Raw genomic sequence first — 26,087 nt, 5'->3', positions numbered from 1 at the left:
TTCCTTTTCCACTTCCCAATCACAGGCTCTCACCTTATCTTGTTCCTGCCCTCACCTGCATATAGACAGCAATCCACATTTCCCCCTTTCTGTCCAATTAAAAGACTCTTTTCTCTAAGACATACATTGAGCACAACTATTACCATTTTGTAATTTATAAAGTAAAAGATAGGCCTACCATTCAGTCCGTCATCTCTGACAATTAAATAGAATGCTCTGTTATCTATCCTAACTTTAAAAAGGCTTATAAATGTGTATGTTATGTCTTTGTTTTAGCTTGTATATAGCTGAAAACTATCTTCTTAAATATATTCTTTCAATGTTAAATAGCCTGGGTTGGCTATGAGAGTAGAACTAGTCTTCAATCCTGTCAGAAATCTGAGAACAACCAATATTATCTAAAAATATAGAAAGCCTAACACAACTTTTAGAACTGAGACAAGTTGTAGAGACAGCTGCCTACCTATACAGTTCCTGTATGTCAGGAAGTTGGAGCATCAGTCTTTAGCCTTCTCTCCCAGGATCATTTGAAAGACCTTTGTAATGTAGGATTTTGAAGGACTGATTACCCTGACTTGGCAGAGATTACCAGTCAAGGATTTCATATAGTGTGTCCTTATTTTGGACAGTATTTTGTCTGTAGAAGAGTTGGCAATTTCTGCTCAGTGGTTACCTAGCCACAATGTAGTACCTCACCTGGAGGTAAAGATGCTTAATTTCTTCTTTGAGTCCACAAAAGGGAAGCTGTTATGAAGAGATATGTCTCAACAACAAAAGAATAAGTAACATTAAATGTCCCATTCTGTGGATATTTGCCATTTTTGAAAAACAACTATCTATGTAAAGTAATCTAGACTGTTATCCATTAACTACTATCAGCTATTTATAATTAAATTACCTGAAAATATCCTAACAATACACTCAGAGCCATGAATTTGCTATCTGGCTGTTAACTCACAGGTTTAAACATTTAAGATCAGTTTGTAATGGCAGTTATAGAGGACTATGTCTAAGTCTTGTACTTTTAAATTTTTATATCAATAGAAGAAACTTATACCAATGAAAACCTTGATTTTGTATCAAGATAAATTTTCTAACAAAATAAGAAATTATGACTAAGATTTAGTAACTATTGTAAAGATTTCTATCAAATTAGATTATGGCTATATAACTAATTTTAGCTATTTCCTCCCTGTTTTAATTATGACCATTTCAACATTCCCCCAAAGACAACTATAATAACCACTTCTAGACCCCCAAGACCAGGGAAATGGGGCAACTACTTTTCATAACTTCTTCAAGCTGAATATGGGTGCTGAGATATCTTTAAGTGGGGGAGGGTGGGAAAAATGGGAAAGTTGTTTGGCCTTAAGAAGGTCGCACCACAAATTGTTTTAGTCTCTGATGTTTGTGTCCTGACTGGATCTGGCTGAAAGTCCAAGAGATCAGGAGTTCAAAGCAGGCCAGTTCAGCATGTCTAACAATGAGACTAACTAAGGCTGTATATCCTTCAATATAAAAATCTTAAAAAATATTTTATTGTCGTCAAGATAACCCTTTTGGTTTGATTCTCTAGAATCTAGTCCTCTGGGTGTCTCCCTTCATCACATCTGATCTATATAACTCTGGAGGGTATATTGGCACTAATCACCTTTTCTAAAAACAGAAAGACGAAACCTTTCTCCCAACATAGCATATCCTTCATTTGGCAACGTGGAAAGCTTGTATCCTGCCCTCACTTCCAGTGGAATAATAAAACACACACACACACACACACACACACACACACACCAAAAAATTATTTTGAAAATCTGTATTCTCTTCTTATAACTATGAAAACAATTTAATTACACTTGACTAATAAGAAGTAGGCAGCTAGTCAAACCAGGATTTTAACCCAATATTCCTGTGGAGCCCAACAAAGACCAAGAGTTTCCTGTAGACTTAAATATATGGTCTAACAGTTACATTCTCTACCTGGAGACACAGACATCTTTAATTTAATACTTGTTCATAGCAGGCAATTATTTTCGCTCTGTACTTAGGAGTCAGTAAATTTTCCCTATTTTAGTTCTGAAATGTGAGCAAAATTTCCCATAGGATTTGAACAACTCTGTATAAATGTATCTTAAAAGAAAATAATCCCAATTTTATAAATTCACAGTTTAATGAATATCTGCCACAAGAAGTAGGCAGCTTCTATTCTCTGGCTCTCTGAGCAGCCATCTTGTCTCTTCATAGCAAGTGACCTCAGAGCCCTCTTTTATTTTGTTTTGGTTTATTTTGTTTGTTTCAATTTATTTTTATTTTTGTTTTTATTAGCTATATTTTTAATTTACATTTCATTGTTATTCCCTTTCCTAGTTTCCCCTCCAAATATCCCCTATCCTCTCCCCTCTCCACTGCTCCCCAACCCAGCCACTCCTGTTTCCTGGCCCTGGCTTTCCTCTATACTGGGGCATAGAACCTACACAGGAACAAAGGCTTCTCCTCCCATTGATGACCAACTAGACCATCTGCTACATTTGCAGCTAAAGCCATGAGTCACACCATGTGTTTTCTTTGATTGGTGGTTTAGTCCCAGGGAGCTCTGGGAGTACTGTTGGTTCATATTGTTCTTCCTCCTATGGGGCTGCAAACCCCTTCAGCTCCTTGGATACGTTCTCTAGATCCTTCATTGAGAACCCTATGCTCCATCCAATGGATGACTGTGAGCATCTACTTCTGTATTTTTGAGGCACTCGTAGAGTGTCTCAGGAGACAGCTATATCAGGCTCCAGTCAGCAGGCTCTTGTTGGCATCTGCAATAGTATCTGGCTTTGGTGGTTGTTTATGGAATGGATCCCCAGGTGTGGCAGTCTCTGGATGGTCATTTCTTCAGTCTCTGCTCTGAACCTTGTCTCTGTAACTCCTTCCATGGTTATTCCCCTTCTAAGAAGGATCAAAGTGTCCACACATTGGTATTCCTTCTTCTTGAGTTTCATGTGTTTTGCAAACTGCACCTTGGGTGTTCTGAAGGGCTAATATCAGTGAGTGCATATCATGTGTGTTTTTCTGTGATTGTGTTACCTCACTCAGAAGAATATCCTCCAGATCCATCTATTTATCTAAGAATTTCATTATTTCATTGTTTTTAATAGCTGAGTAGTACTCCATTGTATAAATGTACCACATTTTCTGTATCCATTCCTCTGTTAAGGGACATCTGGGTTCTTTCCAGCTTCTGGCTATTATAAATAAGGCTGCTATGAACATAGTGGAGCATGTGTCCTTCTAAGAAGTTGGAGAATCTTCTGGGGATATGCCCATGAGTGGTATTGCTGGATCTTCCAGTAGTACTATGTCCAATTATTTGAGGAACTAGCAAACAGATTTCCAGAGTGGTTGTACCAGCTTGCAATACCACCAGCAATGGAGGAGTGTTCCTCTTTCTCCACATCCTTGCCAGCATCTGCTATCCCCTGAGTTTTTGACCTTAGCCATTTGGACTAGTGTGAGGTGGAATCTCAGTGTTGTTTTAATTTGCATTTCCCCTGTGATTAAGGATGTTGAACAATTTTTAGGTGCTTTTCAACCATTCAGTATTTCTCAGTTGAGAATTCATTGCTTAGCTCTATACCCCAATTTTTAAAGCATTATTTGGTTTTCTGGAGTCCAGCTTCTTGAGTTCTTGATATATATTGGATATTAGCCCCATATCAGATATAGGATTGGTAAAGATCATTTCCAAATAGGTTGGTTGCCATTTTGTCTTTTTTTTTTAATTAGGTACTTTCTTCATTCACATATCCAGTGTTCCCTCCCCCTCCCCACTCCCCCACCCACCCACTCCCACTTCCCGGTCCTGGTGTTCCCCTGCACTGGGGCATATAACGTCTGCACGACCAATGGGCCTCTCTTTCCACTGATGGCCAAACAGGCCATCCTCTAATATATATGCAGCTAGAGACACAAGCTCAGGGGGCACTGGTTAGTTCATATTGTTGTTCCACCCATAGGGTTGCAGATCCCCTCAGCTCCTTGGGTACTCTATCTAGCTCTTCCATTGGGGGCCCTGTGCTCCATCAAATAGCTTATTGTGAGCATCCACTTCGGTGTTTGCCAGGCCCCAGCATAGTCTTACAAGAGACAGCTATAACAGGGTCCTTTCATCAAAATTCCACTAGTGTATGCAATGGTGTCAGCGTTTGGAGGCTGATTAAGGGATGGATCCCTCGATATGGCAGTCTCTAGACAGTCCACCCCTTCGTCTCAGCTCCAAACTTCATCTCTGAAACTCCCTCCATGGGTGTTCACCTCCCAATTCTAAGAAGGGGCAAAGTGTCCACACCCTGGTCTTCGTTCCTCCTGAGTCTCATGTGCTTCCCAAATTGTATCCTATATCTTGGGTATTCTAAGCTTCTGGGCTAATATCCACTTTTCAGTGAGTACATATCATGTGAGCTCTTTTGTGATTGAGTTACCTCACTCAGGATGATGCATTCCAGGTCCATCCATTTGCCTAGGAATTTCATAAATTTATTCTTTTTAATAGCTGTGTAGTATTCTTTAGAGTATTCTTTAGAGGATAAAGGGCTGTTTAGATCATTAACCTGATCCTCATTTAACTTTGGTACCTGGTATCTGGCTAGAAATTTGTCCATTTCATCCAGGTTTTCCAGTTTTGTTGAGTATAGCCTTTTGTAGAAGGATCTGATGGTGTTTTGGATTTCTTCAGGATCTGGTGTTATGTTTCCCTTTTCATTTCTGATTTTGTTAATTAGGATGGTGTCCCTGTGTCCTCTAGTGAGTCTGGAAGGGTTTATCTATATTGTTGATTTTCTCAAAGAACCAGCTCCTCCTTTGGTTTATTCTTTGAATAGTTCTTCTTGTTTCCACTTGGTTGATATTGCCCCTGAATTTGATTATTTCCTGCCATCTACTCCTCTTGGGTGAAATTGCTTCCTTTTGTTCTAGAGCTTTTAGGTGTGCTGTCAAGCTGCTAGTGTGTGCCCTCTCTAGTTTCTTATCGGAGGCACTCAGAACTATGAGTTTTCCTCTTAGGAATGCTTTCATTGTGTCCCATGAGTTTGGGTATGTTGTGACTTCATTTTCATTAAACTCTAAAAAGTCTTTAATTTCTTTCTTTATTCCTTCCTCCATCAAGGTATCATTGAGGAGAGTGTTGTTCACTTTCCACATGAATGTTGGCTTTCTATTATTTATGTTGTTATTGAAGATCAGCTTTAGTCCATGGTGATCTGATAGGATACATGGGACAATTTCAATATTTTTATATCTGTTGAGGACTCTTTTGTGACCAATTATATGGTCAATTTTGGAGAAGGTACCATGAGGTGCTGAGAAGAAGGTTTATCCATTTTTTTTTTTTTAGGATAAAATTTTCTGTAGATATCTGTTAAATCCTTTTGTTTCATAACTTCTGTTAGTTTCACTGTGTCCCTGTTTATTTTCTGTGTCCACAATCTGTCCATTGATGAAAGTGGTGTGTTGAAGTCTCCCACTATTATTGTGTAAGGTGCAATGTGTGCTGTGAGCTTTACTAAAGTGTCTTTAATGAATATGGCTGCCCTTGCATTTGGAGCATAGATATTCAGAATTGAGAGTTCCTCTTGGAGGATTTTACCTTTGATGAATATGAAGTTTCCCTCCTTGTCTTTTTTGATAACTTTAGGTTGGAAGTCAATTTTATTCATTATTACAATGGCTACTCCAGATTGTTTCTTCAGACTATTTGCTTGGAAAAGTGTTTTGCAGCCTTTCACTCTGAGGTAGTGTCTGTCTTTTTCCCTGAGATGGGTTTCCTTTAAGCTGTAAAATGTTGGGTCCTGTTTGTGTAGCCAGTCTGTTAGTCTATGTCTTTTTATTGGGGAATGGAGTCCATTGATATTAAGAGATATTAAGGAAAAGTAATTGTTGCTTCCTATTATTTTTGTTTTTAGAGTTGGCATTCTCTTCTTGTGGTTGTCTCCTTTTAAGTTTGTTGAAGGATTACTTTCATGCTTTTTCTAGGGCATGGTTTCAGTCCTTGTATTGTTTTCTTTTTTTTTTTTTTTTTCTGTTCTTATCCTTTGAAGGGCTGGATTCGTGGAAAAATAATGTGTAGAATTTGGTTTTGCAGTGGAATACTTTAGTTTCTCCATGTATGGGAATTGAAAGTTTGGCTGGGTATAGTAGCCAGGACTGGCATTTGTGTTCTCTTAATGTCTGTATAACATCTGTCCAGGAACTTCTGGCTCTCATAGTCTCTGGTGAAAATTCTGGTGTAATTCTGATAGGCCTGCCTTTATATGTTACTTGACACTTTTCCCTTACTGCTTTTAATATTCTATCTTTATTTAGTGTATTTTTTGTTCTCATTATTATGTGTCAGGAGTAATTTCTTTTCTGGTCCAGTCTATTTGGAGTTCTGTAGGCTTCTTGTATGTTCATGGGCATGTCATTCTTTAGGTTTGGGAAGTTTTCTTCTATAATTTTGTTGAAGATATTTGCTGGCCCTTTAAGTTGAAAATCTTCATTTTCATCTACTCCTATTATCTGTATGTTTGGTCTTCTCATTGTGTCCTGGATTTCCTGGATGTTTTGAGTTAGGATCTTTTTGGATTTTGCATTTTCTTTGATTGTTGTGCCCATGTTCTGTATGGAATCTTCTGCACCTGAGATTCTCTCTTCCATCTCTTGTATTCTGTTGCTGATGCTCCCATCTCTGATTCCAGATTTCTTTCCTAGGGTTTCTATCTCCAGAGTTGCCTCACTTTGGGTTTTCTTTATTGTGTCTACTTCCCTTTTTAGGCCTAGTATGGTTTTGTTCATTTCCATCACCTGTTTGGATGTGTTTTCCTGTTTTTCTTTAAGGACTTGTAACTCTTTAGCAGTGTTCTCCTGTAGTTCTTTAAGTGAGTTATTACTGTCCTTCTTGATGTCCTCTACCATCATCATGAGATATGTTTTTAAATCTAGGTCTAGGTTTTTGAGTGTGTTGGGGTGCCCAGGACTGTGTGAGGTGGGAGTGCTGTGTTCTGATGATGGTGAGTGGTCTTGGTTTCTGTTAGTAAGATTCTTAAGTTTGCCTTTCACCATCTGGTAATCTCTGGAGTTAGTTTTTATAGTTGTCTCTGTTTAAAGCTTGTTCCTCTTGTGATTCTGTTAGCCTCTATCAGTAGATCTGGGAGACTAGCTCTCTCCTGAGTTTCAGTCGTCTGAACACTCTCTGCAGGCAAGCTCTCCTCTTACAGGGAAGTTGCACAGATATATGGCATTTGGACCTGCCTCCTGGCAGAAGATGAAGGCCTGAAACAGGGCCTGTCCCAGAAGCTGTTATCTTCTGTAGTCCATACTCTTACCTGTGCAGACTAGTCTCAAAGGGATCCGGGAACCAAGATGGCTTCCCCATGTGCTCTGGCAAAGCCCTCCTGGATGGGGAGAACAACTGTCCTCTTGCAGGAAAGTGCCCGGATGTCTGAAGCCCAAACCAGGGTCTGCCTCAGAAGCTGTCCTCTAGAGACCTTGGGGGTGTCCTCTGACTCCTCGCCCAGGTGACCTGGTGCTGGCACCGACCAGAATGGACTTGTGACCCTGGTCAGGCTGGGTTTACTGCTTACCTAATGCTGTCTCAGGTCCAGCGGGAGGATTGCATAGAACAGAAGTTGTGTTCCACTCACTGGTGGTCCTAAGATCTTGTGGAGAGTCCTCTAGGGACCTTGGGGGGCTCTCTGACTCAGCGCCCCAGATGCTTCCCTAATGCTGTCTCAGGTCCTGCAAGATTGGAATGGAATAGAACATGTGTTCCACTCACCGGTGGTCCTAAGATCATGTTGAGAGTCCTCTAGGGACCTTGGGGGTGTCTGCCAACTCCACACCCAAGGTGACCCAGTCTGGCGCTGAACGGAAGAGACTTGTGACCCTGGTCAGGCTGTGTTTTCTGCTTCTCTAATGCTGGTCCTGCACAATTGGAATGGAACAGAAGATGTGTTCCACTCACCGGTGGTCCTAAGATCACGTGGAGAGTCCTCTGGGGACCTTGGGGGTATCCTCTGATTTCACGCCCAAGGTGACCCGGTGCTGGCCCCGTTTTGTCTTATAGACAGTGTCTTTTGCCTTATTGAAGTTTTGCAATTTTATGAGGTCCCATTTGTTGGTTATTGATATTAGAGCACAAGCCATTGGTGTTCTGTTCAGGAATTTTTCCTCTATGCCAAAATCTTCAAGGTTCTTCCCCACTTTTTTCTCTATAAGTTTCAGTGTCTCTGGTTTTACCTAGAGTTACTTGATCCACTTAGACTTGAGCTTTGTACAAGTAGATAAGGATGGATCAATTTGCATTCGTCTACATACAAACCACCAGTTGAGCAAGCACTATTGGTTGAAAATGCTGTCTTCTTTCTCCTGAATGGTTTTATCTCCTTTGTCAAAGATCAAGTGATCATAGGTGTGTGGGTTCATATCTGGGTCTTCAATTCTATTCCATTGATCTACCCGTCTGTCACTGTACCAGTACCATGCAGTTTTAATCACAATTTTTCTGAAATACAGCTTGAGGTTAGGGATGGTGATTCCCCCTGAAGTTCTCTTATTGTTGAGAATAGTTGATGCTATCTTAGTTTTTTTTTTTTTTATTACAGATGAATTTGCAAATTGCTCTTTCCAACTCAGTGAAAAATTGAGTTGGAATTTTGATGGGGATTGCATTGAATCTGTAGATTGCTTTCAACAAGAGAGCCATTTTGATTATATTAATCGTGCCAATCCATGAGCATGGGAGATCTTTCTATCTTCTGAGATCTTCTTCAATTTCTTTCTTCAAAGACTTAAAATTCTTATCATACAGATCTGTCACTTCCTTAGACACACACCTAGGTATTTTATATTATTTGTGACTATTGAGAAGGTTGTTGTTTCCCTAATTTCTTTCTCAGCCTTTTTATCTTTTGTGTAGAGAAAGGCCACTGATTTGTTTGAGTTGACCTTATATTCCACTAATTCAATGACGTTGTTTATGAGGTTTAGGAGTTCTCTGGTGGAATTTCTGGGGTCACTTATATATACTATCATATCATGTGCAAATAGTGTTAGTTTTTCTTCTTCCTTTCCAATTTTTATCCCTTTGATCACTTTTTGTTGTCTAATTGCTCTGGCTAGGATTTGAAATACTATATTGAATAGGTAGCAAGAAAGTGGGCAGCCTTGTCTAGTTCCTGATTTTAGTGGGATAGGTCCAAGTTTTTCTCCATTTAATGTGACATTGGCTACTGGTTTGCTCTATATTGCTTTTATTACGTTTAGGTATTGGCCTTGAAATCTTGATCTTTACAAGACTTTTATAATGAATGGGTGTTGGATTTTGTCAAATGCTTTCTCAGTATCTATTGAGATGATCATGTGATTTTTGTTTTTGAGTTTGTTTATGTTATAGTAAATTACTTTGATGGATTTCCATATATTGAACCATCCTTGTATCCCTGGGATGAAACCTACTTGATCATGATGGATGATCATTTTGATGTGTTCTTAGATTCATTTTGTGAGGATTTCATTGAGTATTTTTGCATCAATATTCATAAGGAAAATTGGATTGAAGTTCTCTTTCTTTGCTGGGTCTTTGTGTGGTTTAGGTATCAGAGTAATTGTGGCTTCATAGAATGAATTGTGTAGAGAACCTTCTGTTTCTATTTTGTGGAATAGTTTGATGAGCGTTGGAATTAGGTCTTCTTTGAAGGTCTGATAGAACCCTGCACTTAACCTATTTAGTCCTGGGCTTTTTTTTTTTTTTTTTTTTTTTTTGGTTGAGAGACTATAAATGCTTGTTCCTATTTCTTTAGGGGATATGGTACTATTTAGATTGTTAATCTGATCCTGACTTAACTTTGGTACCTAGTACCTGTCTAGAAAATTGCCCAATTCGTCCAGATTTTCCTGTTTTGTTGAGTATAGGCTTTTGTAGTAGGATCTAAAGATTTATTTATTCATTTATTTATTTATTTATTTATTTATTTATTTATTTATTTATTTATTTTTTTACATTTCCTCAGATTCTGTTGTTATGTCTCCCTTTTCCTTTCTGATTTTGTTAATTAGTATACTGTCCCTGTGGCCACTAATTAGTCTGGTTAAGGGCTTATCTATCTTGTTGATTTTCTCAAAGAACCAGCTCCCCATGTACTTGACTCCTTGCATAGTTATTTTTGTTTCCACTTGGTTTATTTCCTGCTGTGTGGGAAGCGGTTTCCACTGTGCCTGCGTGGCCTAATTGGTAGACAAGCAGTGTGCGCATGTGCAAGAGTGTGTTCGCGCCAAGTCACTGCCCATTCCAGGGCGTGCTGAGAGAGCACCCAATCAGGTGTGGACACGCCGCACTGAGGTGTATATAAGCAGCACCTTTTTGGGGCTCGGGTCTTCCTCTTCATGCTGAAGCTAGCGTAATAAAGAATTGCTGCAGAAGGATCCGGTTGTTCGTGTGTGTTCTTGCTGTCGAAACGATAGTGCTCGAGACTGCTGTCTATTCCTCTTGTGTGAATTTGTTTCCTATTTTTCTAGTGCTTTTTGGTGTGTTGTCAAGCTGCTAGTGTATGCTCTTGCCAGTTTCTTTTTGGAGGAAATCAGAACTGTGAGTTTTCCTCTTAGGACTGCTTTCATTGTATTCCATAAGCTTGGATATGTTGTGGCTTTATTTTCATTAGCTCTAAAAAGTCTTTCATTCCTTTCTATATTTCATCCTTGATTAAGTTTTCATTTAGTAGAGTGTTATTCAGCTTCCACGTGTATGTGGACTTTATTTTTTATGTTGTTTTTGAAGATCAGCCTTATTCTGTGGTGTTTGTGATAGAATGCATGGGATTATTTCAATAGTTTTGAATCCATTGAGGCATGTTTTATGACCAATTATATGGTCAAATTTGGAGAAGGTACCATGAGGTGCTGAGAAGAAGGTATATCCTTGTGTTTTAGGATACAATGTTAGTCAGATATCTGTTAAATCCATTTATTTCATAACTTCTCTTGGTTTCACTGAGTCTCTATTTATTTTCTGTTTCCAGGATCTGTCCATTGATGAGAGTGGGCTGTTGAAGTCTCCCACTAGTATTGTCTGTGGTTCAATGTGTGCTTTGAGCTTTACTAAAGTTTCTCTAATGGATGTGGATACCCTTGCATTTAGAGCGTAGATGTTCAGAATTGAGAGTTCATCTTGGTAAATTTTAACTTTGATGAGTATGAGGTATCCTTCCTTGTCTTTTGATATCTTTATGTTGAAAGTCAGTTTTATTTGATATTAGAATGGCTACTCCATCTTGTTTTTTGGGAGCATTTGCTTGCAAAATAGTTTTCTAGCCTTTTACCCTGCTGTAGTGTCTGTCTTTGACACTGAGGTGGGTTTTCTGTATGCAGCAAAATATTGGGTCCTGTTTATGTAACCAGTCTGTTAGTCTATATTTTTTAAATGGTTAATTGAGTACATTGATATTTAGAGATATCAAGGAAACATAATTGTTTATTAATGTTATTTTTGTTGTTAGATTTGGAATTCTGTTCATGTTGCTATCTTCTTTGAGGTTTGTTGAAAGATTATTTCTTGCTTTTCCTAGAGTATAGTTTCTTTCCTTGTGTTGGAGTTTTCCCTCTATTATTCTTTGAAGGATGGGATTCGTGGAAAGATATTGTGTGAATTTGGTTTTGTCATGGAATACTTTGGCTTCTCCATCTATGGAAATTGAGAGTTTTGCTGGGTATAGTAGCCTGGGCTGGCATTTGTGTTCTCTTAGAGTCTGTATAATATCTTCCCAGGATCTTCTGGCTTTCATATTCCCTGGTGAGAAGTCTGGTGTAATTCTGATAGGTCTGTCTTTATATGTTACTTGACCTTTTTCCATTACTGCTTTTAATATTCTTTCTTTGTTTTGTGCATTTGGTGTTTTGATTATTATGTGATGGGAGGAATTTCTTTTCTGGTCCAAATTATTTGGATTTCTGTAGGCTTCTTATATGTTCATGGTCATCTCGTTTTTTAGGTTGGGGAAGTTTTCTTTTATAATTTTGTTGAAGATATTTACTGGCCATTTAATTTGGAAATCTTCCTTCTCATCTATGCCTATTTCTTTAGGTTTGGTCTTCTCATTGTGTCCTGGATTTCCTGGATATTTTGAGTTAGGATATTTTTGCATTTCACATTTTCTTTGATTGTTATGTCCATGTTTTGCATGGTATCTTCTGTACCTGATATTCTCTCTTCTATCTCTTGTATTCTGTTGGTTATGCTTGCATCTATGGCTCCTGACTTCTGTCCTAGGTTTTCTATCTCCAGGGTTGTCTCCCTTTTTGATATCTTTATTGTTTCTTCTTCCATTTTTAGATCCTTGATGTATTTGTGCAATTCTTTAACCTGTTTGGGTGTGTTTTCCTATAATTCTTTAAGGGATTATTTTTGTTTCCTCTTTAAGGGCTTTTGCCTGTTTTCCTGTGTTCTCCTGTATTTCTTTAAGGGAATTATTTATGTCCTTCTCATAGTCCTCCATCATCATCATTAGAAGTGAATTTAGATCCATATCTTGCCTTTCTGGAGTGATTGTGTATCCAGGGCTTGCTCTGGAGGGAGAAGTTTGGTTCTGATAATGACAAGTAACCTTGGTTTCTGTTGCTTCTGTTCTTATGCTTGCCTCCTTCAACCTGATTGTCCCAAGTGCTCGCTGCTCTCAGTATATATGATTGGAGCCTGTCCTTCCTGTAATTCTGGTTGATTCAGAACTCCTCTGGGTCCTGCTTTCTCTGTGATCCTGTGATTCTGTGATCATGTGATGCTGAGAATCTTGGTTTATAGACCATTTTAAGTTAAATCTACTGATAGCAGAGCAAATGGATCCACCACCTGAAACGGGGTCTCTGCTATTTAAATCTTCACCCAATCTCTTGTTCTCTGCCCCTCTCTCTCTTCTTTCCTCTCTCTCCATCCCCTTGTCCATCCCAGAAGTCCTGCCTACTCACCAGTGATTGGTTTCTTTATTCATTAGAATTGTCATATGAAGTGTTGAGTGTGTGATTCACCACTTGTCTCAGGAAGCCCCTCTTGGGGAAGCTGAATTAGCATCAAAATATAAACAGCACCAGGTTATCCACAACACATATTTCCTGCTAGAGATGACTGCCAAAGTGACAGACAAGAATCCACTAGAAATTTAAGATTCTTAGCCTATGCATTGGAAATTTAGTTAGAAATTTGGAGTTTGGTGAGCGGAGCTGAGTCAAGTATATGACTCTAGCATGGGAAACTTAAAACAAAAGACAGGTTCCTTCTGGTCGGCACCAGCACTAGGCCAACTTGGGTGAGAACTCAGAGGATAACCCCATGGTTCCCAGAGGACTCTCCACCCCCCAGGAACCCTAGCATGCCCAGAGTTTTAGCATCACTCATGAGTGGAACACAACATATTTCAACACAACTGGGAGTGCCTGGGGCCAGCAGGAGCAGATACACAGGAACTCTGCCTGAACAGTGGCTCTGGTTCCTTCCAGACAGCACTGGTCTACCTTGTTTTAAAACCCAACAATGTGTCAGCTTTCTTTCTGGACCAGATGATGGTCTTAGTCTGTTAGTCACTCTGAGGCTAAGTAGTATGAGGAGTTCCCTCATCTTTTATGTTTCACTTCCTATACTAGGAACTGTCTTCATGGGAATGCTTTTCTTCATCTTTACCCAGGTCTTTCTTCCAGCAAGGCATCTCTCCTGGTGATAAGCTCTGTATTGCAGAACTTTCTCTGTCATTAACTGAGTGGTGCTTTGTAAGCCTGAACCATTAAATCAATACTGTCCTCAGCTTCTAGAGAGAATTGAATTTGAAGAGTATAACTTGTACTAACCCTGCATGAATAGGAAGTTTTTTTCCTTCTTAACACTTGCTGATGACTTTGCTCTATATCCAGAAGAAATTATATACTTTCCACTTATAGAAAGCAATCATTCTCTATAACCACCAGCCATGGGCCCTGGATATAGGTAAAACCATAGTACGAAACATGCCCGATTCACAGTGGTTTCAAACAAAAATTATCAAATAATTAAAAGATTAGCTTCTTCCCATTTCTTTTACCTGAATTGGGATGGTAAAGAGTAATTTGTTTAATGTTGTCACTCATGTATCTTTCAAGAACAGCCATTATCTGAAATATTCCCCAACTCTATGACACAAGGAAAGAGAAAATATTCCCAGGCCTCACACAGGCATTATTTATTTAGTCAGGAAATGGCATACATATCTCTGTTTGAAATTTACCAGAATTAGATACTGACCTCCACTGGGCTCAAAGCAAACTCATAAATGCAAATGATCAGATGCTTTTAATGGGGGAGATCTAGAAATGCTGTCACATATATCACTAGGAATTTTTGCAGTGGCCAGGTGTGCCATGAACACCAAGACTTGCCTGTGCTAATGTCAAAAAATATGGGAAAAGAGACAGGAAGGGAAGAAAAATAAACCCTGGTGTTCCCAAACTAAAATATAACAGAAAACTGCTGAGGTGGTGGCAAAGGCAAGAAATAGAGACAGAACGAGAATCATCTTTACAGAGCAGTGACTGAAAGATGAGCAAGTCACTGGAACAACTGACACCTGAAAGTACTCACAAACATTTCCCTCTACTCTAAAGATCATCAAAGTTTCTATGTATTTTGTCATTTTTAACTAGTTGCCAATAGAAAGAGTACACTACAAGATTATCCTATAAAGAGAATTATACCCTTTGCATTCTGTTCATAAAACATATTAGCAGATTTGGAAACAAGACTAAAAATGGGTAACATCGATGTCCCAGGTTTATAAGTCAATGTTGGCTTAGAGATGGAAACAGGCCAAGCTTTCACTTCCAATCACAGGTTGAGGAATACTGAATGGGAAGGGACTTTGTCACAGTTTGTCATAGGCTTGTGAGCGTGGGATTGACCTCCTGGTTCCACTCAGTGTTAATTGGCAAGGAAACTCTATGAGGAAACACGTCACACAGAATGCCTATTGTTGAGGTGAGTGAAGGTGTGTTTGAGAGCCTGTGTTTGGCCATCATTATTAAATTCCTGCTTGGTTACTTTTTAACTTCAGAATGAAACAGCGTTCAATGACTGGATAGACTGTGATCATCATATAAAGTCACTTTTGTTTTTTGTTTGTTTGTTTTTTATAAAGTTGCAAAATAATTTATTGGGCTATTCCTCATATTTGAGAATAAATTCAAAATGGGTGTCTTAGTCAGGGTTTCTATTCCTGCACAAACATCATGACCAAGAAGCAAGTTGGGGAGGAAAGGGTTTATTCGACTTACACTTCCATACTGCTGTTCATCACCAAAGGAAGTCAGGACTAGAACTCAAGCAGGTCAGGAAGCAGGAGCTGATGCAGAGGCCATGGAGGAATGTTCTTTACTGGCTTGCCTCCCCTGGTTTGCTCAGCCTACTCTCTTATAGAACCCAAGACTACCAGCCCAGGGATGGTCCCACCCACAAGGAGCCTTTCCCCCTTGATCACTAATTGAGAAAATGCCTTACAGTTGGATCTCATGGAGGCATTTCCTCAACTGAAGCTCCTTTCTCTGTGATAACTCCAGCTGTGTCAAGTTGACACAAAAATAGCCAGTACAATTGACCCCTTGTCAACTTGACACACAAACACATCACTAGTAAGCCTCAACCCTTACATTCTTATTAATCCCCAAGATCTAAATAACTTTAAAAGTCCCACAGTCTTTACATATTCTTAAAATTTCAATCTCTTTAAAATATCCATCTCTTTTAAAATCCAAAGTCTTTTTACAATCAAAAGTCTCTTAACTGTGGGCTCCACTAAAACAGTTTCTTCCTTCAAGAGGGAAAATATCAGGGCACAGTCACAATCAAAGCAAAAATCAATCTCCAACCGTCCAACGCCTGGGATCCAACTCACGATCTTCTGGGCTCCTCCAAGGGCTTGGGTCACTTCTCCAGCCATGCCCTTTGTAGCACACTCGTCGTCCTCTGGGCTCCAGATGCCTGTACTCCACTGCTGCTGCTGGTCTTGGTGGTCATCTCATGGTACTGGCATCTCCAAAACACTGCATGACCCCTTCAGTCCTGAGCCTTCAATTGCAACTGAGGCTGCACCTTCACCAATGGCCTTCCATGGCCTCTCACAGTGCCAAGCCTCAGCTACTCTGCTGGACCACTTCATGCCTTCAAAACCAGTACCACCTGGGTGACCCTTACATATTACCAAGTCCCGCTGCAGCAGGAGTACAACCTTGGCTATCTCTGGAACAGAGCCTCTTTGTGCTTTCAGAAAACACTTCCCTCTGGGGAAGTGTCACCTCAATGATGCTGGTCTCTTCTTAATCACCGCTAATTTCTTAGCTCCAGCTAACCAGCATCAATAGTCCCAGTAATGCCAAGTTTTTGCTTTAGTAGTTCTGGTATCTTGTTAATCACAGCTGATTCTTCAGCCCCAGCTAACCAGAACCACAGAATCTTCACAATCAAAACAGCAATGGCCCTGAAAAGAGTCTTTAATTTTCCCTCTGAAATTTCACAAACCAGACCTCCATCTTCTGCACTGTTCTCAACATTATCTTCCAAGCTGCTACACAACATCTGACAGAGCTCTTAACATTGAATGGATCTTCAAGCCCAAATTTCCAAAGTCCTTCCACAGTCCTCCCCAAAACATGGTCAGGTTGTCACAGGAATACCCCACTCCTGGTACCAATTTGTCTTAGTCAGGGTTTCTATTCCTGCACAAACATCATGACCAAGAAGCAAGTTGGGGAGGAAAGGGTTTATTCGACTTACACTTCCATACTGCTGTTCATCACCAAAGGAAGTCAGGACTAGAATTCAAGCAGGTCAGGAAACAGGAGCTGATGCAGAGGCCATGGAGGAATGTTCTTTACTGGCTTGCCTCCCCTGGTTTGCTCAGCCTACTCTCTTATAGAACCCAAGACTACCAGCCCAGGGATGGTCCCACCCACAAGGAGCCTTTCCCCCTTGATCACTAATTGAGAAAATGCCTTACAGTTGGATCTCATGGAGGCATTTCCTCAACTGAAGCTCCTTTCTCTGTGATAACTCCAGCTGTGTCAAGTTGACACAAAAATAGCCAGTACAATGGGTAAGCACACTTTAATATGCTCCATGGTGAGCTGTATCAAGATAATAATGATAGTAACTGGTTAGCATGGGAGCTTTGAATCTACAGCCATCCACACCCTTTTCTCCAGGAATGGTTTAAACAATGGGTTTAACATACCATGTTTCAACAAAGATAACATAAATGAGGAAGGACAATGTACCCATTAGATAATATAAAATCATACTGAAATTTGTGTTTGAAGTAAAGTGAAGTACAGGAAAGTGCAATGAGTTTACCATTGAATAACAGAAAAACCCAATATCAGAAAAAATGAGTGAGGGGCTGGTGAGATGGCTCAGTGGGTAAGAGCACCCGACTGCTCTTCCAGAGGTCCAGAGTTCAAATCCCAGCAACCACATGGTGGCTCACAACCATCCGTAACAAGATCTGGCGCCCTCTTCTGGAGTGTCTGAGGACAGCTACAGTGTACTTACATATAATAAATAAATAAATCTTTTTAAAAAAAAAAAAGAAAGAAAGAATGAGTGAAAATACTAATTTCTCATTCCTAGATGTTTATAAAATCCTTATTTCTAAGGACACATGCTCCACTATGTTCATAGCAGCCTTATTTATAATAGCCAGGAGCTGGAAAGAACCCAGATGTCCCTCAACAAAGGAATGGATACAGAAAATGTGGTGCATTTACATAACGGGGTACTACTCAGCTATTAAAAACAATGAATTTATGAAATTCTTAGGCAAATGGATGGATCTGGAGGATATCGCCCTGAGTGAGGTAACCAGATCACAAAAGAACACACATGATACGCACTCACTGATAAGTGGATATTAGCCCAGAAATTTAGAATATCCAAGATACAATTTGCAAAACACATGAAACTTAAGAAGAAGGAAGACCAGAGTGTGGATACTTGGTTCCTTCTTAGAATGGGGAACAAAATACCCATAGAAGGAATTACAAAGACAAAGTTCTGGGCTGAGATGGAAGGAAGGACCATCCAGAGACTGCCCCACCCAGGAATCCATCCCATAAACAACCACCAAACCCAGACACTATTGTATATGCCAGCAAGATTTTTCTGACAGGACCCTGATATAGCACTCTCTTGTGAGGCTATGCCAGTGCCTGGAAAATACAGAAGTGGATGCTCACAGTCATCTATTAGATGGAACACAGGGCATCCAATGAAGGAGCCTTCAATCCTATGGAGGAACAACAATATGAACTAACCAGTACACCCCCTCTCCTTGAACTTGAGTCTCTAGTTGCATACATAGCAGAAGATGGCCTAGTCAGCCATCAATGGGAGGAGAGGCCCTTGGTTTTGTGAAGATTATATGCCCCAGTGGAGTGGAGTGGGTGGGTTGGAGAACAGGGTGGGGGGAGGGTATAGGGGACTTTTGGAGAGGAAACTAGAAAAGGGGATAGCATTTGAAATGTGAATGAAGAAAATATCTAATAAAAAGTCCTTATTTCCCCCTCCTCACAGCTCTCAGCTGAGGAAGTCCAAGTTGCTGAGCCTCCGCGGCCGTGTGATGCCTGTTCCAGAGCCTCTGTGGAGCTGCGGCAGACCTGGGCACCTACATGGAGTCAGTGACTTTTGAGTATGTGGCTGTGAACTTCACCCTGGAGGAGTGGACTTTGCTGAATCCTTCACAGGAAAATCTTTACAGAGCAGTGATGAGAGAAACCATCAGGAACCTGCATGATATAGATACCAAGTGGTAGAGAAGCTTTGTGAGTATGAAGAAGATAGTCAATGGGAAGAAATCTTCAGTGAGATTCCAGATCCTGTGGTGAGCCAGAAAACTGGAGAAAAGCCCTGTGAAAGCCATGTGTATGGAGAAGATATCACTGGCCATTCATCTCTAAATGTGTCCCTCAGAGGTCAGACTAGATGCAAAATACATGAGTATAAAGAACACGGAGAGAAGCCATGTAAATGTAAAGACAGTGGAGTAGCTTTTGGTTCTCCACAAAGCTTTCTGAAGCATGAACAAATTTACACACAAGAGAGACCCTATGCCTGTAAACAGTTTGACAAAGCCTTTAAGTATCTCAGTTCTCTTCAAAATCATAAAAGGATCCATACTAGAGAAAGAAACCATGCGTGTAAACAATGTGGGAAATCTTTTAAGAGACAGAGTAATGTTCAAGCCCATGAAAGAAATCACACTGGAGAGAAACCCTATGTGTGTAAGCACTGTGGGAAAGCCTATACTTCCTACAGTACCCTTCGAGCACATGAAAGAAGTCACACAGGAGAGAAACCTTATGTGTGTAAGCATTGTGGGAAAGCCTATACTTCCTACAGTACCCTTCGAGCACATGAAAGAAGTCACACAGGAGAGAAACCCTATGTGTGTAAGCACTGTGGGAAAGCCTATACTTCCTACAGTACTCTTCAAGCACATGAAAGAAGTCACACAGGAGAGAAACCCTATGTGTGTAAGCATTGTGGGAAAGCATTCACTCAATCTAGCTACCTTTGATTACATAAAAGAACTCACACAGGAGAGAAACCCTACATCTGTAAGCAATGTGGGAAAGCCTTTGCTCGTTCTAGCCACCTGCAAATACATAAAAGAAGTCATACAGGAGAAAAACCGTATGTATGTAAGCAGTGTGGAAAAGCCTTTGCTCAATCCAGTTACCTTCACATACATCAAAGAAGTCACACTGGAGAGAAACCTTACTTATGTAAGCAGTGTGGGAAAGCCTTCACTCATTCCAGCCACCTGCAAATACATAAAATAACTCATACTGGAGAGAAACCCTACTCATTAAGCTTTGTGGGAAAGCCTTTACTCATCCTAATTACCTTCAGATACATAAAAGAATTCACACAGAAGAAAAACCTTATGTGTGTAAGGAGTGTGGGAAAGCCTTTGCTCGTTGCACTTCCCTTCACATACATGAAGGAACTCACAGTGGAGAGAAAGAAACCTTATGTATGCAAACAATGTGGGAAAGCCTTCACTTTGTCCAGTTCCCTTCGAAGGCATGATGTAGTTCATTCAGAAGAGAAACCCTATATTTGTAAGTGTTGTGGGAAAACCTTTGGTTGTTACAGTAGTGTTCAGAAACATGAAAAGACTCATAGAGAAAACAGACTCTGTTAGTGTAATAAATGTGGGGAAACTTAGTTGCTCCGATTCCTTTCAAATACATGACATAGCTGACACTGGAAAGAAACCCAAGGTTTGTATTCATTATGGGATGCTTTCATTGACCCTAGTTCTTTTTGATACCATGGAAGGATTCACACTGGAGAAAAACTTCTGGATATAATACAGAAAAATGTTCACTTATTCCACTTCTCTAACAAACATGGAAAAACTTACACTGGAGAGAAATCCTAAATATAAAATGTGGAAACACTTCATTATTACTTGACCTAAAATTCATGAAAATAAGTAATCCATAGCATGAGGAAATGTTTTCTATCCATTTGCAAATGCAAGATAACAGTATGGAGAGAAAACCCTTGACTAAAAATGATATACCAAAAATAGGCTTTTCAGATGGCCCACATGCAACAATGCACATGGAATCGGAAGACTGAGTATGAAAAACACAGCAGTTTTCTGTTTTCCTGTGTGCGATGGCATATACCTATAATTCCAGTACTTGGGAAGTGTAAAACTAAAGATCAAGAGTTTTGAGTTCTGGGCTGTGTTGTCTACCTGCTAAAAGAAATTTTTGTGTGTTATTTTTCTTTATTCTTAATAATTTCAATCATATATACAATGAGTTATGAGCATATTATTCCATTTTCTCCAGCCCATTAAATCCAGTTACTGCTGCTCATGTGTACATGAGCATAGCTACTTCCTCAGAAGCTGTCAACTGTCAATAACTCCTCAGTAAGGGGTGAATGTTCAAGATCATCTACCCCATCAATGCTAGAATTTTGGCTGTCTTAACCCAATGTAGGTTAGTAGTAATCACAAATGTAGTAATCACAAATACTTCAAATTCATGGATGTAATAGCCATATAGTGAACAAAAGACTGCATTTCACACTACCCCCATCCTCTGACTTGTATTCTTTCTACCTCCTAGAAAATTGTTTTAATAAAGTTTGATTGTTCAAAAAAAAGTCCTTATTTCTTCTTCTTAGATATTTATAAAATATTTGGAAAAAATAAAATAGAAGGACTTTATTTGTGTATATTAGGGGGAGGAGTAGACTTGATGGATACAATCCACTAGAATGGAGACAGAAATCTAGAAGGTGAAATCATTTTTATAATACAGGTACATATGTGCAATTATGACTGTATCTTACCCATTCTAAACAACTTTAAAAATAAGTATATTAGTCACAATAGTTAGCCTATACTAAAAACTACATTGCATTCAAAGTTAAGCAATGAAGCCAATATGATAGAATGTTTTATGGTGGGATGTGATATATAATTACCAGAAATGCACTTGTCTAAATTCTCAATGAAGTTTAGTCTTTTTCTTGGCAATTTATGAAGTTTATTAAGAAGAGTCTGTTACTAATGCACATTAAACTTAGGATTTTAATTCTTTGAAGAGTGATTCTAAGGACTATTTTTAGGTATCAGAAACTCATTGTTTAAAGCTTTATAATTGCTAGATAATTTGACCAGTTCATCAAGTTAGAGCAATTTCAGAGAAAGTCAGTAGATGCAGGGTTATATTGGTGCAAGTCCTTAGGAAAAGTTAACTGAGCTGAAGTTTATATGATTGTATTTAGCTTTATAAATCTTCTCAGTGGTGAATTGTTCACATAATACAAAGTGTAAAAGAGAAGTGGGGATGAGAGAACATCCAGCATCCCTAAACCTCTAATAGGTTTCTCATCTTTTGTCCTCCAAAAGCATCTCAGACTACACTTGTCCCCAACATGATTTCGCCAGCTTAATTGTTTAAACACTGATGTTTTCCTGGAAGATCTCATCTCTTGTTCCTTCAGCTCTCTATGTTTTTCTTTCAAAATGATTTTTATATTCCTTGTTTTCTTTCAGTCCTATGAGTCTGTGCTTTCTGAAGACTATCACAATGATCAAGGTGAATCCAGACAGCATTTTTCATGTTGTTTCTCTATCAATTTTCTCTGGAACCACAAGAGGGTTAGAGATGAAGATACTTCTTTTTTTTCCCCATAGATTGACACCAGTGTGGAGTGCTGTGACATTCAGATCTGGAAGGTTATAAACAAGAGGAGCACAGAGCATACAGTTTCATGAAGCTACCCAGTACCTATCTCCTCTTAAGATAAAATCCAGCATATTATATGTGCTATCTGCTCAATACAGACTGATTTCACAAAGGAACAAATACCATTAGTTTCTAAATTAAAACTTGATAAAAGTGAAATAATTCTAAGGATGTTCCACTAAAATTGAATTTGAGATAGGGTCTTAGGATTTGATTGCTTGAAGGGATACCATGACCAAGTCAACTCTTATAAAAGAAAATATTTAATTTGGGTTGGCTTATAGTTTCTGAGGTTCAGCCCATTATCATCATGGCATGAGGCATGTCATAATGCAGGTAGACAGGGTGCTAGAGAAAGAGCTGAAAATTCTACATCTTAATCCAAAGGCAGCCAAAAGGATACTGTCTTCTTCAGGCAGCTAGGGGAGCCTCTGGATCTCACTGGCAGACTTGAGCATATATAGACACATGAATGAGACACATGAATGAGAGCTCCCAGTACCATAATTCCTCTAATAAGAAAGAAGCCAGCACAAAATGACCATGTTATTGTCCAGGTTTGTTTTGGGTTTCAGAGATAGATTTGATCACTCATTATAATATACTATTTATTTATTCACTTTACATCCTGATTGCAGTGCTACTTCTTCCTTGCTCTACCTCATACTTCCTTTCTCCTTTGCCCTCTCCACTTCTCAGAGAAAAGGAGCCCCATCTACCCACCCATAGGAACCAACATTCCCTGGCACATCAGGTCTGAGCAAGACAAAGCTCTGTCTCCCCTCTCCCCTCTCCCCTTTCCCTTCCCCCCTCTCTCCTCTCCCCTCCTCCCCTCCTTCCCTCTCCCTTCCTCCCTTCCTCCCTCCTCCCCTCCTCCCCTCCTCCTCTCTCCCCTCCTCCCCTCTACCCTCTACACTCCTCCCTCATGCTCTTTGGTTGGGAGTTCAGTTTCTGTGATTTCCCCCATGGGCTGATGTTAGCTGACTGTAAGTTTTCTTGTGGTGTCCTTGATCCCTCTGGTCTGCTCAATCTTGTTCCCCACTCTTCCACAAGACTTCCTGAGCTCCACCTGATGGTTGGCTGTGGGTCCCTGTATTTGCTTCCATCAGCTACTGGATGAAGACTCTCAAGCCAGCCATGCTAGGTTCCTTCTCAAAACACAGCAGAGAATCTTTAAGTGTCAGGGGGTTGGCAAACTCCCATGGGTGTGGGTCTCAAGATGCTTGAATCTCACTCAGAAGGGGAAATAAAATAGACATTGGAAGTGGATGGAGAGCAGGAGCTTGGAGGAGAAAGGGAAACTGGAAGGGGAACAGGGTCAGGGATCAGGTGTGGAGATGAAGGAAGAGGGCTAAAAGAGAGAACTGAAATCAGGGGTGGGGCATCTCTGGGACAAGCTGGAGACCTGGGATGGAAGAGGCATCTGGGAAGCTATGGAAGTGACCTTAGCTGAGAATTGAAGCAGCATAGGATAAGGACCCAGTGTTATAATTTTGTTTTAACTTCAGGAACCTGAGCATTTTATAGCAGTCATTCCATGAAAAGGAAAAAAAAATTCTTTTGTTTCTATTAAGTCCTATCAGATCTCTAGGGTCAAGAGTCCCGGAAGCATCATATCCTCAGGGATGTCAAAGGTCAATCCTGGAGATCATGGCATGTGTATGTGTGACTGTGTTTGATCGTGTGTGTGTGTGTGTGTGTGTGTGTGTGTGAGAGAGAGAGAGAGAGAGAGAGAGAGAAACACTGTGAGTGTGTGTGTGTGACTGTGATTGAGTGTGTGTGTATGTGTGTGTGTGTGTCTTTAGTGATGCACACAGGCAATTTCAAATAAAATAGTCACGTGGAGAAGTTGTATAAAATGTAGATCTGATTATGGCTTAACAAAATAGAGCGTGGTCTTTTAAAAAAATTACTCTAAAGTGTGACATGGAATGAACATTCAACTGTTCCTAAACCAAACAACCAAGGGCGGTAAGAGATGATAAGGTTTTCTAGAATCTAGTATTTATACATTAATAGCTTTTGATGTCTACTCAAAGGCATAAAGAAGTAAGAGTGATCACTATGAAGAGTAGTGTGATGTATTAGAGTGAAAAAATTGTTTAATGACGTTTACTCTGAAAAGCCATGGAAGTCACTCTCATTAGAAGAACATGCTAAAGACATTCAATGCAGAAAAAATGAATTAGAAACCAATTTTGATCACATGAAAAGTATAAATAAAAAGTGAGAGTAAATGTTTTTATCTGTAAAACTATAAAAGCCTCTCTTAAGAAAAGTCAGGGACAATGTTGCAATTGGGTATCCTGTCATTTTATTGGGATTACCATTATTCATGTGAATATTGTGAGGTTCTATGTTTCTCTTTTGAGACTAGGAGACTTTATGCTAGATAGTAACATGATTGACTTCAAGCCCATGTTGCTTATTAACAACAACCTGTTGAAGATTCTAGGTTCAGCTCTCTAACACACCCTGGGTTGGCATTCAGAGGTGTTAAACAATTATACATGTCAGAAATGTTGACAGTCAAAAACTGAATGAATAACCTTACAAGTCATAGAACCTCAGATCTGGATATGGTTTCTGACTCTTGCTAGCAAGACATCCAAAAAAATCAGTTACTTAAAAGTATAGTTATTAACACTTACTTCCTACTTTCTGTAGAAACTGAATGATCACCTATACACTCAAAAAGAGTATCAGTACAAACATTGATCCTGAAAACTGAGTATGTTTGAAAGAATAAATAAGACAGAACTGACTTTGTCTTATGAGTCCTTAGAAAAGCTAAGAGCTAGAAACTTACTCTCCTGTCATTCTTTTTTATTAATCTTATTGTTGGATATTTTCTTTATTTATGTTGCAAATGTTTTCCTTCTCCAGGTCTCCCCTTCAGAAACTCCCTATCCCATTTCCCCTACTCCTGTCTCTCTGAGGGTCCTCCCCTGCCCACACACCCACTCTCGCCTTCCAGCCCTGGCATTCCCCTACACTGAAGCATCGAATACCCTCAGGCTCAAGGATTTCTCCTCCCACTTAAGTCCAACAAATCACCCTCTGCCACATATGCGGCCAGAGCCATGGGTCCCTGTATGTGTGCTCTTTGGATGGTGGTCAAGCTCTGGTGGGTCTGGCCAGTTGACACTGTTGCTCTACCCATGTTGCAAACCCCCTCAGCTCCTTCAGACCCTTCTCCAACTCCTCCATCGGGAACCACATACTCAGTCCAATGGTTGGCTGCAAGAATCCACCTTCCTATTTGTCAGGCTCTGTCAGCAGACAGTCATATCAGGCTCCTGTGGGCAAGCACTTCCAGACATCCACAGTAGCTTCGGGGTTTGGTGGCTGTATACGGAATGGATCCCCAGGTAGGGCAGTCCCTGATGACCTTTCCTTTAGTCTCTGCTCCACACTTTGTATCCATATTTCCTCCTGTGAGTCTTTTGTTCTACCTTTTATGAAGCACTGAAGCATCTGCACTTTGGTCTTCCTTCTTGTTGGGCTTCATATCATTTATTTCATATAAAAATATTTCTGTACTTTTCCTTCTGATATAAAATTTTAATTTTAAAATAGAATTTAATGGTTCAGGATTTAACTGTGTTCTGCTCTGTTAAAATAGTTTTTGAAAGCTGATAAAAATAAAAATTACAATAACCACAAAATTGCTGTCTTTAAAAATAATCTTTCCTTACTATCCATAGTATAAGAAAAATATGATATTCCTAATACACACTCACACATACACACACAATTTGATGAATATACTAAGGTAGAATATTTTCTGAATA

General features: G+C 39.7%; 1 pseudogene; it reads left to right on the top strand.

Annotated features, from left to right (window-relative positions):
• Nucleotides 1-18,684: 18,684 nt before the first annotated feature.
• On the top strand, nt 18,685-20,300 carry LOC147000650 (uncharacterized; annotated as a pseudogene).
• The last annotated feature ends 5,787 nt before the right edge of the window (nt 20,301-26,087 follow it).

This window comes from Mus caroli, unplaced genomic scaffold, assembly GCF_978045245.1.
Source record: "Mus caroli unplaced genomic scaffold, Mus_caroli_1 scaffold_17, whole genome shotgun sequence".
Classification (NCBI taxonomy): Eukaryota; Metazoa; Chordata; class Mammalia; order Rodentia; family Muridae; genus Mus; species Mus caroli.
This window is presented reverse-complemented; position numbering and strand designations above follow the sequence as displayed.